General features: G+C 44.3%; 1 protein-coding gene across 6 annotated transcripts in view; it reads left to right on the forward strand.

Annotated features, from left to right (window-relative positions):
* The first annotated feature begins 1,153 nt into the window (after positions 1-1,153).
* Positions 1,154-12,727, forward strand: part of Wdfy4 (WDFY family member 4) — a 233,016-nt gene continuing 221,442 nt past the window's right edge. For 4 of the 6 annotated variants that reach the window (XM_027389479.2, XM_027389481.2, XM_035452661.1 and 1 more), the window contains exon 1: positions 1,158-1,306. The gene's annotated coding sequence lies outside the window, so the exon portion shown is untranslated. Of the gene's footprint in view, positions 1,307-1,742; positions 1,839-12,727 lie in introns of all 6 variants that reach the window. The other 2 variants (XM_027389480.2, XM_035452663.1) reach the window with 2 other exon arrangements.

A 12,727-nucleotide genomic window follows, 5' to 3' on the forward strand; every position in this document is an offset into this window, starting at 1 on the left:
TCAAACAGTGTCTTTGGACATGACAGGACCACTGTACTCATTAAGTCACAGCAGCTCTGGCTGCCTACGTAAGACTTGCACAACATCGAACCAGTCAACAGTCTGCCACAGGTACGAGAGAGGCATCAGCCTCCACTGTCTTCTGACTTCTGTTGTTTCCGATACAACATCAGCTTCAGTTGTATTAAGTTGCTTCCTGTAGTGTTTCTTTTCTCACCCATTGCTCTTCGGGTAACTTTTTTTTTGACTTTCAGGAATTTGACCATGTAGAGTCCTTGTGTTTTCCTTCCATGAGCCCACTTCTGGAAGGGGTCACTCTGCTCCCTAGTGGGGGCCTTTGGCATTGGGCCTGACTTATTTTCTGAGCACAGCTGTAAAACGCCACATAGTCATCCCCCCTCGGGACAAGGTGGAGTTATCGGAGTTTAGTGAATTGTAAACATCCAAGGCAGCAACATCAAAATTAGAGACAGTGTTTAGTGTCTGGGCCCCACCCTTCCCCCTGCTGTCTCACATCATCCCGTAGGTCACCCTCACAGAACATCAACTGAACGAATGAAGACACACTGTCAGGGGAAAATCCACTTTCTCTTGTGTGTGTTTCTGAACCTCATACTCCTGCCCTCATCAGCCCTTGGCTCCTACTTTCCCAGTGCCTGGCTTATCTACAGAGGTATTTCTGACTTTCTCTAAGCCTCTGCTCCAACTCAGTCTTCCCCATGCAGTGGCCATTCCAAGAACTCTGCTGGGGTTTTAGAAAGCCATTCTCCCATATTGGTATCCCACATGTCTGCTCCCATACTGTAACGGATTGGAGAAGGGAAGCTATTCAGCCTCAGTTCCTAGGGATTTGAAATTGAACCTCAGGGAGGTGAGGGTTAGGATTGGGCAGCCACATGGACCTGAGCCTGCTGGGCTCAGACCTTGTAAACAGCAGAGATGGGATTCAGATGTGGGCAGTCAGCTCTACTTTCCCTTTTGTTCCTTGGTCCCACCTGGCTCTGCTTGACCACCGAGCACACAGTCCCACAGGACCTTTTAGTGAAACCCAAGTTGCCCTGCCAGTCATCAGTGAAGCAACTCTGTCATTGGCTGGGGTGAGCAGGGCAGGCATCTGCAGACTTCCCACTTCTGCTTTCTCCAGGAAATGAAGAGAAACCCAGTCCAAGTGATTCATAATGAAACATTGTTGATGGCTGCCATGTGAGGCCAGGTCTTCTCTTACCCTGAGCTGAGCCATTGGAGGCTGGGGATGGAAGCACCCGCACCATGTGACATCAGCAGACTTTGAATGCCACCCCTCCAGGTATGTCTTCCTGCTCTTGGATGAGACAGGTCAGCCTAGTGGGGGCTGTTTGTTGTGTGGTAGGATATCCTGCTGCCTCCTGCAGAGCCAACTGTGGAGCACAAACATGTGACCATCTGGTACCTAGTTTGATTCTGGGGTGGTAGAGAGAAGGAGAGCTGAGTGGCAGGAAGTGAGTGGTGAGGGAAGTCCTTGTGATCAGTGCGGCTCAGTGCCTGTGTCACAGGTTTTGTCACTTTTGGGCTTTGTTGAGCTGACCAGGCACCTGCTCATTCTTTACTCTCTGGCCACAGGTTAAGTCTCTTCTTCGGGCTCTGCTGAGGAGTGGGAGTCTTCCACAGCTGGGGAAACTTAGGTCAGGGTCAGGCCTGTTCCAGATAGCAAGTCATAGAGAGGGGGCACTTACTGTGACACCCCCCTCCTTGTCCCTGTATAGCTTCTGAAGGGTGGACATCCTCGCTGGCCTCCAGGAGAGCTGGGCAGACCTGGTCCTGCCCTTAGCCGGCCCCACCCTTGCCTGCCCCAGGATCTGGTAAGTAGAAGTCTTTAGGCCTCATTTCCTACCTGAACTGTCACACCCAACCTTTGAATGCCAGCATTTCTGCAAAAACAGGAACAATAGGCTCACTGTGGATTGGTTCTAGAACTGGAAGCTAACCCTTTGTCCCACTTTCTCTGAAGAGATAACTAGGGCGTTGTGTGCTACCTTTCCTGGGAATATTTAAATTTTAGTGTAATTGCATGTCCATCCATTTAATTGTTCAATGAACACCTAAAACTGGTAAAGGGAGAATTAAAGGACAGAGGCCTGTGGTGTCCTGTGCAGTGACAGTAGGTTGAAGGTCAGTGTGCAGGAGGGACAGGGAGGGCTCATGTCTGCTGAAAGGAGACTGAAGGAGCCCAGCCTGCCCTGTGGTTTCTGAGAATTGCTCTCACAAGCCTTTGGGAAGGAGGCCTGGAGGCCAGTGTGATAGCTTGGGGTGAGGGGCACGCTGGGAGCTAATCAGAGAGGTGGGTGTGGGCTTAAGTGTGGGAAGATCTTCCTGTCTGTACATCCTGTGTGTCTGATATGAACTCTACATGCCTGGAAGGATTGATCTTCCTTCCTTCCTTCTTTCCCCTTCTCTCTTTCTTTCTTAAATATTTTATTGTTTTGTTTAGACTGCATGCATGCCTGTGTACCACCTGCATGCAGTACCCACAGGAGTCAGAGGGGGGCTTTAGACACCTTGGGACTGGAGTTATAGATGGTTGTGCTAGCTACCATGTGAGTTTTGGGGACTGAATCGTAGTCCTCTAGAAGAGCAGCCAGTGCTCCTAATAGCTGAGCCATTCCCTACCCCAGGAACCTTTTCAACATTGAACAGACAGAGGAATAACTTAACAAAGTACAGAGGGCAGAGGGTTAAGAGCAACTAGATTCCATGTGCTGACATCTGAGTTCTGTTATTAAAGAGCATCACTTCTTCTTCTTCTTCTTTTTTTTTTGAGCCAACATTCCTTTGGTCTGACATCATGGACTCTAACCCTCTGGAACTGTAAGCCCCAAAATAGTTGCTTTCTTTTATAAGTTGTCTTGGACATGGTGTTTTATCACAGCAACAGAAAAGTAACCAAGACAATATGTGATCTTGCTTTATGCATTCTTGAACTTTAGTAGCCTGAAGTATAATTTATGTGTGCATATGTGTGCTGGTGCACGTCCCTGTGCATACTCATATGATGGTAGACTTTGATATCACATCTGTCTCTATTGCTCTCCATCTTAATCTTTGAGACAAGGTCTCTGGACCAAGAGATGCCCTTTTGGATAGACTGGCTGACCAGCAAGCCTAGGAGGTCTGTCCATCTCTGCCTCCCAGATCCAGGAGTGCAGATATGTGTGCTGTACTAGCCTTTATGTGGGAGCTAGGAAACTGAACTCAGGTCAACGTGTTTACACAGCAGGCATTTTTACCCTCTGAGCCATCTCTCCAGCCTGAATTAAATATTATCGAGGACTTGCTTACTTGCCTCAAAGCTGTTTTTGAAATTTGTTTGTATTGCTGCATATTCCTTTAATTAGTTAATATCTAATTCTGTGTAGCATTCTATCACATGAACATAGTTCTCTGGGATTCTGCTCATAGGCACATGAGATATTCCTAGTTTTTTGTCTATTACAAGCGGTGCTGCTGTGTTTATTCTGGTACATTATGCTAGAATATGTGTAAGAATTGCTCTAAATTGTATATTCTAGAGATGGCATAGGTCATAGGTAAACTCGCCTTTAGCCTTAGTGTGTACTCTGAAGACTGTTTCCAAGGCACCCCTAACACTCAGATCTGCAGATTCTCAAGGCATTCTACAAATTGGTATAGTATTTGCATGTTACCTCCCCTCTATGTATAACTGAATCCAAAAGTGTAGCGCCTGTAGATCTACAACGTGAACCATCTGACCTTACAGCCAGCAGTGTAGCAGAGCTCCTCCTATTCCACATTTTCACCAGCATCTGAGGGTAACAATACTTTAAAAATGTACCTTAGCCTTTTGTTTTTCAGTCTTTTTTTAGTTGTTCTTCAACTTTATTTTTGAGATTTTTATATGTGAGTGCCATATTTATATCACTCTTACCTTCCCATGAAACCCCTTCTATGACATCTTCTTTATTATTGCTGCATATATGTATATAAATATGCACACATGTATATATAACCTGCTTAGTCCATTTAATGTTACTCATATGTACATATGTTCATGGCTGACTACTTGGGATTGGACATCCTATGAGTGAGCTTGTCCCTGGAGGAAACTTTGCTCTCTCTCTCCCTCTCCCTCTCTCTCTCTCTCTCTCTCTCACTCTCTCTCTCTCTCTCTCTCTCTCAGAGCCATTGACTACTATGACTCTTCTTGTAGAATTTTCCCTGTCTATGTTGGCATGTGAACTGGTGTCTGCATTATGCTGGTCTTGTTCAGGCAACTGTATTGTTGAGATTCATGTGTGTATTTTCCCTGTTGTGCCCAGGGGACACTATTCAGCACAGGCATCCTGGGCCTCTGGCTCTTACAATCTTCCCACCTCCTCTTCATGGTTTTCCCTGAGCCCCCAGTTTGGATTGCATTGCTGATGTATCAGTTGATGTGGGGCATGCCATAGTCCCTTATTCTCTGCGTTTTGTCCAGTGGTGGGTTTCCATAATGGTTCCTTTGATGAGGGGTGAGAGCTACAGTTATCTGTAGGTGTAGTGTTAGTATTTGGAATCCATTTAGAAATCATACTGGTTGAAGAAAACAACAGCAGTTTAGCTGTTTTTATCTATTTAAAATTCTTGATGAGCATCTTACCTAGTTTCACAGTGTCATGTCTTTTTCTCCTTTTTGTGGCATGTACAGATGCGTTTATTCAAGTCCATCACGAACCTGCCTCATGGCCACATCCTGTGATCTTCCCATTTTCTGAATATTCCCCTTCCCTACACCAGATTCTTCCACTTCTATGTTAAGGTCATTTCTAAATGATCACTGGTCTTCCAATGTGGATAGCCAAGGGTCTTGGTTGCATTTATAAAGGCCACCATGATGCAACAGCTTTGCAGTGAGGTCACCATTCATGCATGGCTCTGTTTATGGCTATTTTGTCAGTTTGTCTATCATTCCCAACAGTAAGCAACATTGTTTACTGAAGGGTTATTATAAATCCTCGTATCTGGAAAGAATCTTGCCATTTTTCTTCTTTCCTTTTCAGTACTTTGCTCTTTCATGTAAATTTCAGAATCAGCTTATTGAGCTGAACAGAAAAGCAATGCTCATGCTTGAATGAAAACAGAATTAGAGAGCAGTATCCTCTTTATGAAGACAACTCACCCAGTTCACGAACACGGTTTGTCTCCCTACTTAAGTAGGTACTTAAAAATATTCCAATAAAACGACGATTTTTCTCTTAAAAGCAGCGTGTAGTTTGCCTAGATTGACTCCTAAGTGTTTTTTTATTTTATGTCATCTCAAGGTTATTAAGCAAGAAGTTTTGTAGTGTTGTTGAAGAGGCTTGGTGTGTTATAACAGGGTTGTTTTGGTTCTTATCTGGAGATTGTGGGAGGCAAAGGAAAGAGAAAGGAAGGAGCTTAGTACTATAGCAACTTGATAGGCCATGCTTTGTTAACAGACTTGGGAAGCTTGCCCCTTTCTGAATAGTAATAGAGGAATGGATGGGTGGGCTGAGGGGAGGTGTGGGGGGGAACTTGAAGAGAGGAGGGATGGGAAATGGCAGTCAGGATGTAAAATAAATGAAAAAATTAATTAAAAAAGAAGAAAAAAAACAACAAAGAAAGAGCAAGGCTTTGGAGCTTGTGCCATCATGCAGGCTGGGGTGATAGTGGCTTGCCACAAAAAGATAAGAGGAGAGATAGTAGGAGTTGGTTAGATTTTAGACACTGCTTTAAGAGTGGAGTTTGAACACATTCTAGGTATAGACCATAGCAGAAAAGGCAAATGGAAGATAAGTTCGTAGTGTCAGGATATCTGGGCTTGCCATGTGCAGAGCTGGCCCAAGGGCATAGACACAGATGTGGGAGGTGGTGGTTAAGGGACATGAAGGTGGAGACAGACACCACCCCTCCTGAAACATAGTTAGTATCAAGTAACAGACAGCTTGAACAACTGTGGAGGGAGGAGGAATGAACTACCAGTGTTCATTGGCTACACCATGGTGTGCCCCTCTCTCATTTTACTTACAAGGGGGTCTTTGCACTTGTTATTTTCCTCCAAGTGTTTCAAACCATGACTGTCCAGATGGAATGTTGTTTCCAGACAATATTGCTAATCCTTTGGTTGCTGGACCCATCTGAAGCACCTGCAGAGGTTAAGGCCTTGCATTTCAAAATCTAGATCTGTCCTATCAAATACAGAGATAAGCTGTATTTGAAACTTGGCCAGTCCACATTGAGATGCACTGTAAATTTGAACCAAAGTTCAAGGGCATTACAAATTAATATCAAAATGTGAAGTGTTTCACTAACACTTAAAAATACTGGTAAATAATGAAATGGAATTATTTTGGACTTGTGATACTAGAACTGAGAATCTGCAAGGTTCTAGGATCCACCTCTTCCACCAAAACCCAAGGATTCTGAAATCATTTGCATAAAATGCCACAATATTTGCATACAACCTGTTCACACCTCTCACATACTTTAAATGATTTTTAAAAATACTTAAAATACCTAATACAATGCAAAGGATATGTAAACAGTTGTATTGATAGGGGTGATGACAAGAAAGTCTATACATGCATATTTACAGATGCAAATTTTCCTGTAATATCTTCTGTTCCGGATGTAGAACTTGAAGATGTAGGGAGCCAACTGGGAAACATTTTGAAATGAATTTAATCTATTTGTTTTTAGGTATTTTTAAAGTAGTGGCTACCAGAAAGTATAAATTACATACCTAACTTGGCTCACGGCTGGCTTTGTATTTGTACTGCATAGCACCTGTCAGAGCCAGGGTAATTCTTATTCCCTGCCTTCCATGAGGAACATGATTCATAAGGATGAGAAGCCAGAGGAGTGAAAACCTGATAGCCCAACTTAATTCTAAGAAGAAAGAAGTATTGATGCTAAGAAGAAAGGAATTCTTTCTTAGGATGCTAAGAAGAAAGTGACCAGGTGTGGAGACAGTTCATCTAAACCCCAGGGTGTAATTAGCTTCACCCCATTCTACAGAGGTTCGGAGACAGAGAGCCTTTTGCCTTCAGACAGGGACTGAGCTGGGATTTGATCCTCCTCCTACCATACACTTTTCATTGGGCAGTGCTACCACTCAAGGGGCCATGGACTAAGCCTTTCAGAGGACAGTCACCATATGGCAGAACTGTGACAATCCTCTTCTCTTTGGTCAAATGATTAACCAGACATCCTTTAAAAATTCATAGTCTCACATGATGCAAAGGAAGCAAAGTCACTGTGGCAAGGGTCTCTCTGCCAGCAGCCTTCATACCAGTGGCTGTGACACTGAACATCCAGATATTGGGCCATGGGGGAGGCAACTCAGGTAAAGAAAGAGGGTGATAGCTGGTGATTCAGTCTGATCATTTAAGAAAAACAGCCACATACCATACGTTTGTAATATAATGTGGGCAGTTACATTATATTATACGGTGTGCTTAGATGGGAATAGAGGTTGCAAAATAAATTTTTATTATGTTTCCTATCTAACATAATTAGAAAACCTTCCTAATACACATTGACTAATTTTTTAAATTAAAAAGATGCCCAAACAACATGCTAATATAATATGTTTTAAAATATATAAAAAACATCTTACTGTTAGTTATGCCTTCCCACCCCATCTTCTGCCCTCTACTCCCACCTCCCTCCACTTAAACCCCCTCTTCACTATTCATCTTCCTTCCTCAGATCTTAGGTGCTATACTATGGCCCTCCCAGAAGATCGTCCTTTCCTCATGCCACCACCCACGGCCCCTTTCTAGTTTCCTGGATCCCAGGAGTGCTTCACATTAAATGAACAAATCTAAGGCTTTGTTGCTAAGCTCCACATATGAGTGAGACTAAATGACGTTTCTCTTTCTGTGTCTGGGTGACCCTCTTAGTGTGATGTTTTCCAGCTCAACCGTTACCTGCAGATTTCAGAGTTTTGTTTTTCATTACATTGGAATAAAATTTTCTTGTATATAGGCACAGCGTTTTCATTATGTAGTCATCAGTTAATGGACTTCAGGAAACAGTCTTGCGTATTCCCAGGAGTTGTCCAGCTGTGTCTCGTGGTGGTAGATCTATTCTAGTGTTTTGGGGAACTTCCACTCTGATTTTCACAATGGTCGCACCAATTTGCATCCCCATTGACAGTGAATGTTTGATCCACTTTACCCATCTTCCCCAGCACTTGTTGGGTTTTCTTTTCTTAATCTTAGCCATTCTGAGTGGGGTAAGATGAAACCTCAAAGCAGTTTTAATTTATATTTCCATGGTGGATGGTTCAGGGTGGTGACCATTTAAAAATATTTCTTACCCATTTGTGTTTTGTCTGAGAACTCTTTGTTCAGTTCCATAGCCCACTGTTTAGTTGTTTTCTTGGTGTTTAGGGTATTTATTTATTTATTCATTTTTGTTCCTGTACATTCTAGACACTAATTCATTGTCAGATGTACATCTGACAAAGCTTTTCTCCAATTCTCTAGGCTGCCTCTTCAGGCAATTAACTTTTTAGCAGAGAAGCCTTTGAATTCCTTATAGTCGAGTTTGCTGATTGTTGGTCTCATTTTCTGGGTAATTGGGGTCCTATTTAGAAAATCCTCCCTTGAACCTATATCTTGCAATGCACTCTCTACTCTTTCTTCTAGAAGTTTTAGAGGTTCAGGTCTAACACTGATGTCTCTGATCCATTTGGAATTGCACAGGATAAGAGAGAAAGGTCTGGTTTCATTTTTCTTCAGGTAGAAACCAAGGTTCCCCAGCATTGTTTGTTGAAGACGCTGTCTTTTCTCTGATGTGTATTTTTTGGTGTCTCTGCCAGCTACTGGTATCTGTAGTTAAATAGAGCTATAAATAGGTCATCTATTCCATTCCATGCATTTGTGTCTGTTTTTGTGACATTACCATTGTTTTGTAGAATAACATGATATCAAGGGTTTGTCCAGCAGTGTTTTCATTATTCAGGATTGTTTGGGATATTTGAGGTCTTTTGTGTTTCCCTGTGAATTTTAAGATCTCATTAGAGAAAGTTCTTTGTGCTGTGGATGGTGGTTAATGAAGAAAGTCACAACTGATCAAAGGGCAGAGTCACAAATGGGACAGTTGTGTCACACATCCCCTTCCCCAAGGCTCAGGGATCATTGCAGAAGAGGGCAGGGGACAGAAAGACTGTAAGTGTCAGGGATCTGGGAGGACCAGAGACAAACAGTGTCTTCTGGATACAACAGGACTTCTGTGCTCATGTGGGTGTGTGCACAAGATGGAGCCAGTCAACATTGTAGTCCAGGGAGTGTGTGCTTGATGCCCACAAGCTCTGACCTCTGAGTGGCTATGAACAGCTGATGGTTTCAGGAGGAGGGACAGCCAGTTTCTTTAAGGCCATGGCTCCTGGTAAATTTGTCACACTCTCCAGTGGGTGGTCTTGCACCTAGGAGTATACGGGCAACATAAATTGGACTGAAAGGGTTATAAGAAAATAAAAGTACAGGAAATTATAGTGAGATGGGGGTATGAACATAATAAAAATACATTGTATGAAATTCTCAAAGAATTAATACTAAATATATTAAAATATATCTGCAAAACCATTGAGATATTTAGTCAACAATGAATAAGAGTATATACATACAGGGAAAAAAAGAGATAACCATGTGCTGGAGACTGGCTGAAATGTGTAGCATAGATAATGTCTACTCATGTCAGTGTCTCGGAGAGCCCACACTTCTGCCCCTGCCTCCCTGGCACCATAAATAGAATCTAGAAGAGAGGCCCCAAGTGCAGCAGGTGAGGTTAGGTTAATGTAACCAGGGCAGGGTCAAAGGTTTTGTAGCATTGCTCCCTGTGTCTCTGCGTTGAGAACACATACCTTTTAAATGAGGAAGGACAGTCTTTGGCCACTCCAGCCAGGGATGCTTGGGAGTGAGGCCTGGCTGGGCACTGGCTTCTCCTCAGTCAGGGGTGGGAGTGCAGGGGGTGGTGGTGCGGAGGTTAGAGATGGGGGTGGGGAGTCATGGGGGCATCTGTGCCCAAGCAGCAGCTCTGAAGGAACTTGGAAGGGCCACCTGGGTCTGGGTAGCACTGCTGAGGAGAATCTCAACCTTCAGGTGGAAGATGTCCTTCAATCAAGGGTAGTGGGTGGAGTAGGGACCTCAGAGCCTCTCTCTGCCATCAGAATGCAGGGGCCAGGACCCAGGCAGTGCTTGGCAGAGAAGGGAGATCTGCACCCTTCAGAATGACTGTGCCTTTGCTCCCAGCAAGAAGGTTATCCCAATCGCCTATCCCAAACAGGGTTTTCCTACCAAGAAATATATCCTTGGTCACAAAACTTAACAGGTTGATTTTTTGATGGGCTTAATATGACTCATTCCCCAAAACATGTTAATGAAATCATTGTGACATTTCATAATTGATAGAAACCTATTTGAGGAAATACAAGCCCTAGAAAGAAATTCTGTTCATGAGTCATGAGAAGTAGGATAGGGAAGAAACTTAGAGAACCTCTGGTATCACAGGCAGTACGGGTTATTTCTGGTGTCCAGAGGACTGCTATGAACAGTCTGGAAGGCTGTGCAATTTGGATGTGTAATGCCTCTGCTTCCCAGAGGCAGGGGCTGGCTGAGTAAAGATAGAGGGTCATGATGGATGGGCATGAATAGTCGCTTTGTCCAGATCCCATTGGGGACGTAGTGGGAAACTAGGTGAGGAAGACAGTGGGTCAATATTGCCTTAGACTTGGAGCCTGGGACTGTTCTTGTAGGATAGGGGGTGCCATGTATATATTTGAGAGAAGGAGCAGTAACATGATGGATGCACATGTCTAAGTCTGACAGAGTAGGGTGGAGTGAGGCTGTAGGCAGCCAGGCTTGTCACAGCAAGGTGGAGGAAGGTCTGTGATACAGTGATGGACTGTGTAGCATCGGCTGCCAGCTGTCTAGAGACACCCCAGAGAAATCAGGCGCCCAGTCAGCCTTTCACCCACTTGTGTAGCTCCCTTGACACTTCCCGTTTCTCTTGGGTCCCACTCTTGCACCTCCTGGACACATAGAAAAGTTAGGTCTGTCTTAAGAAATATTCCTGGCACATTAAGAAGTTCTTGTGGGAAGCTCATTTTGGTTAAACAAGCATGCAGCTCTCAGAGGGGAAGGCTGGAGTGGGTGAGCAGTAGTGGGCTTATCTGCAAAGCAGACCTGCACGGGCAAACAGCTCCTTAGAGAACATCTAGTCAAGCATCCGGCTTTGCAGGTGGGAAACTGAGTCACAGAGGTGGGTGGGGCAACACTGCCCAAGGCTGAAGTCTCACCTTACTTGGTGAGGGAAGCATCATGGGTAAAAGTTGCACCAGAAGTGTCTGTTTTTGTGTACAGTCAAAGAGTGGAGCTTTTCAAAAAGCAGTCTCCCCAGGCCTGATTTACATGGTGCAGAAGAGAAGTATTCTCTTACATCATGAAAGCTAGAACCCCCAGTGACCAAGGGTTTGGCTTGTGTTTTGTGATGTGGTTGATGTTCCCCAAGGTGGTTTGGCCCTTGTTTTGCAGTGTTTTGTGATCTCTGAGAATCGAGAGGTACTCAATTCTTTTGTCTTTTTAAAGATTTATTTTTGTTGTTTGTGCACTGGTGTTTTTACCTGCATGCTTGTCTGTGTGAGAGTGTCAGATCTTTTGGAACTGGAGTTATAGACAGTCATGATCTGGCATAAGGGTACTGAGAATTGAACCCAGTCCTCTGGAAGACCAGCCATTGCTCTTAACTGATGAGCCATCTCTCCAGCCCTGAGAGGTACTCAATTCTTAAAAGGCCAAGCATGTGAACTTTCAGGCATTTTTCACAATTTAGTCCCCCCCATAATATTCTGAACACATTATATGAGATATTGAATTAGCTAGACAGAATGGTTGTACAACAACCCAAGCAATCTAAAAAGATCACAAATCTTCCTAACCTGAACCAGTGACATCAGAGGTATAAACATTTTGCTTCTCCAAGAGGGTGACGCATGAGATGGGGGCAGCTGAATCTAGAGACCTGTGTGACCTGCCCCTTCTTTCTGCCCTACATCTACCCCCTGCCCTTCTATGGCACAGAAGCAGCCATACCTCAGCTCAGCCTCTCCCATGCTGCCTTAGGTACTGTTCTATTGCTGCAAAAAGGTACCATGACCCAGGCAGCTTATAGAAGAAAGCATTTGGGGGCTTATTTACAGTTTTAGAGGGGGAGTGGTCCATGATCACAGTAAGGCAGCAGACAGGCAGGCGTGACACTGAAATAGTAGCTGAGAGCTTACAGAGGGGCTGGGGAAGAAAGAGAGTAGACACATACACAGAGAGACACAGAGACAAACGGAGACAGGCACACACATACAGAGAGAGAGACAGGCACACACACACACACACACACACACACACACACACACACAGACAGAGACAGAGAGACAGACACACACAGAGACAGAGAGAGACAGACAGACAGACACACACACACACAGAGACAAAGACACACACAGAGAGACAGTGAGACAGAGAGACAGACAGACAGACAGACAGACACACACACACACAGACAGAGTGACAGAGAGACAGAGAGAGAAACACACACACACTCACACTCACACACACACACACACACACACACACACACAGAGAGAGAGAGAGAGAGAGAGAGAGAGAGAGAGAGAGAGAGAGAGAGAGTTACTGGGAATGGAGTGGTCTTTTGAAACCTCAAAGTGCACCTGCAG

The sequence above is a fragment of the Cricetulus griseus genome (genome assembly GCF_003668045.3).
Source record: "Cricetulus griseus strain 17A/GY chromosome 1 unlocalized genomic scaffold, alternate assembly CriGri-PICRH-1.0 chr1_1, whole genome shotgun sequence".
NCBI classification, from domain to species: domain Eukaryota; kingdom Metazoa; phylum Chordata; class Mammalia; order Rodentia; family Cricetidae; genus Cricetulus; species Cricetulus griseus.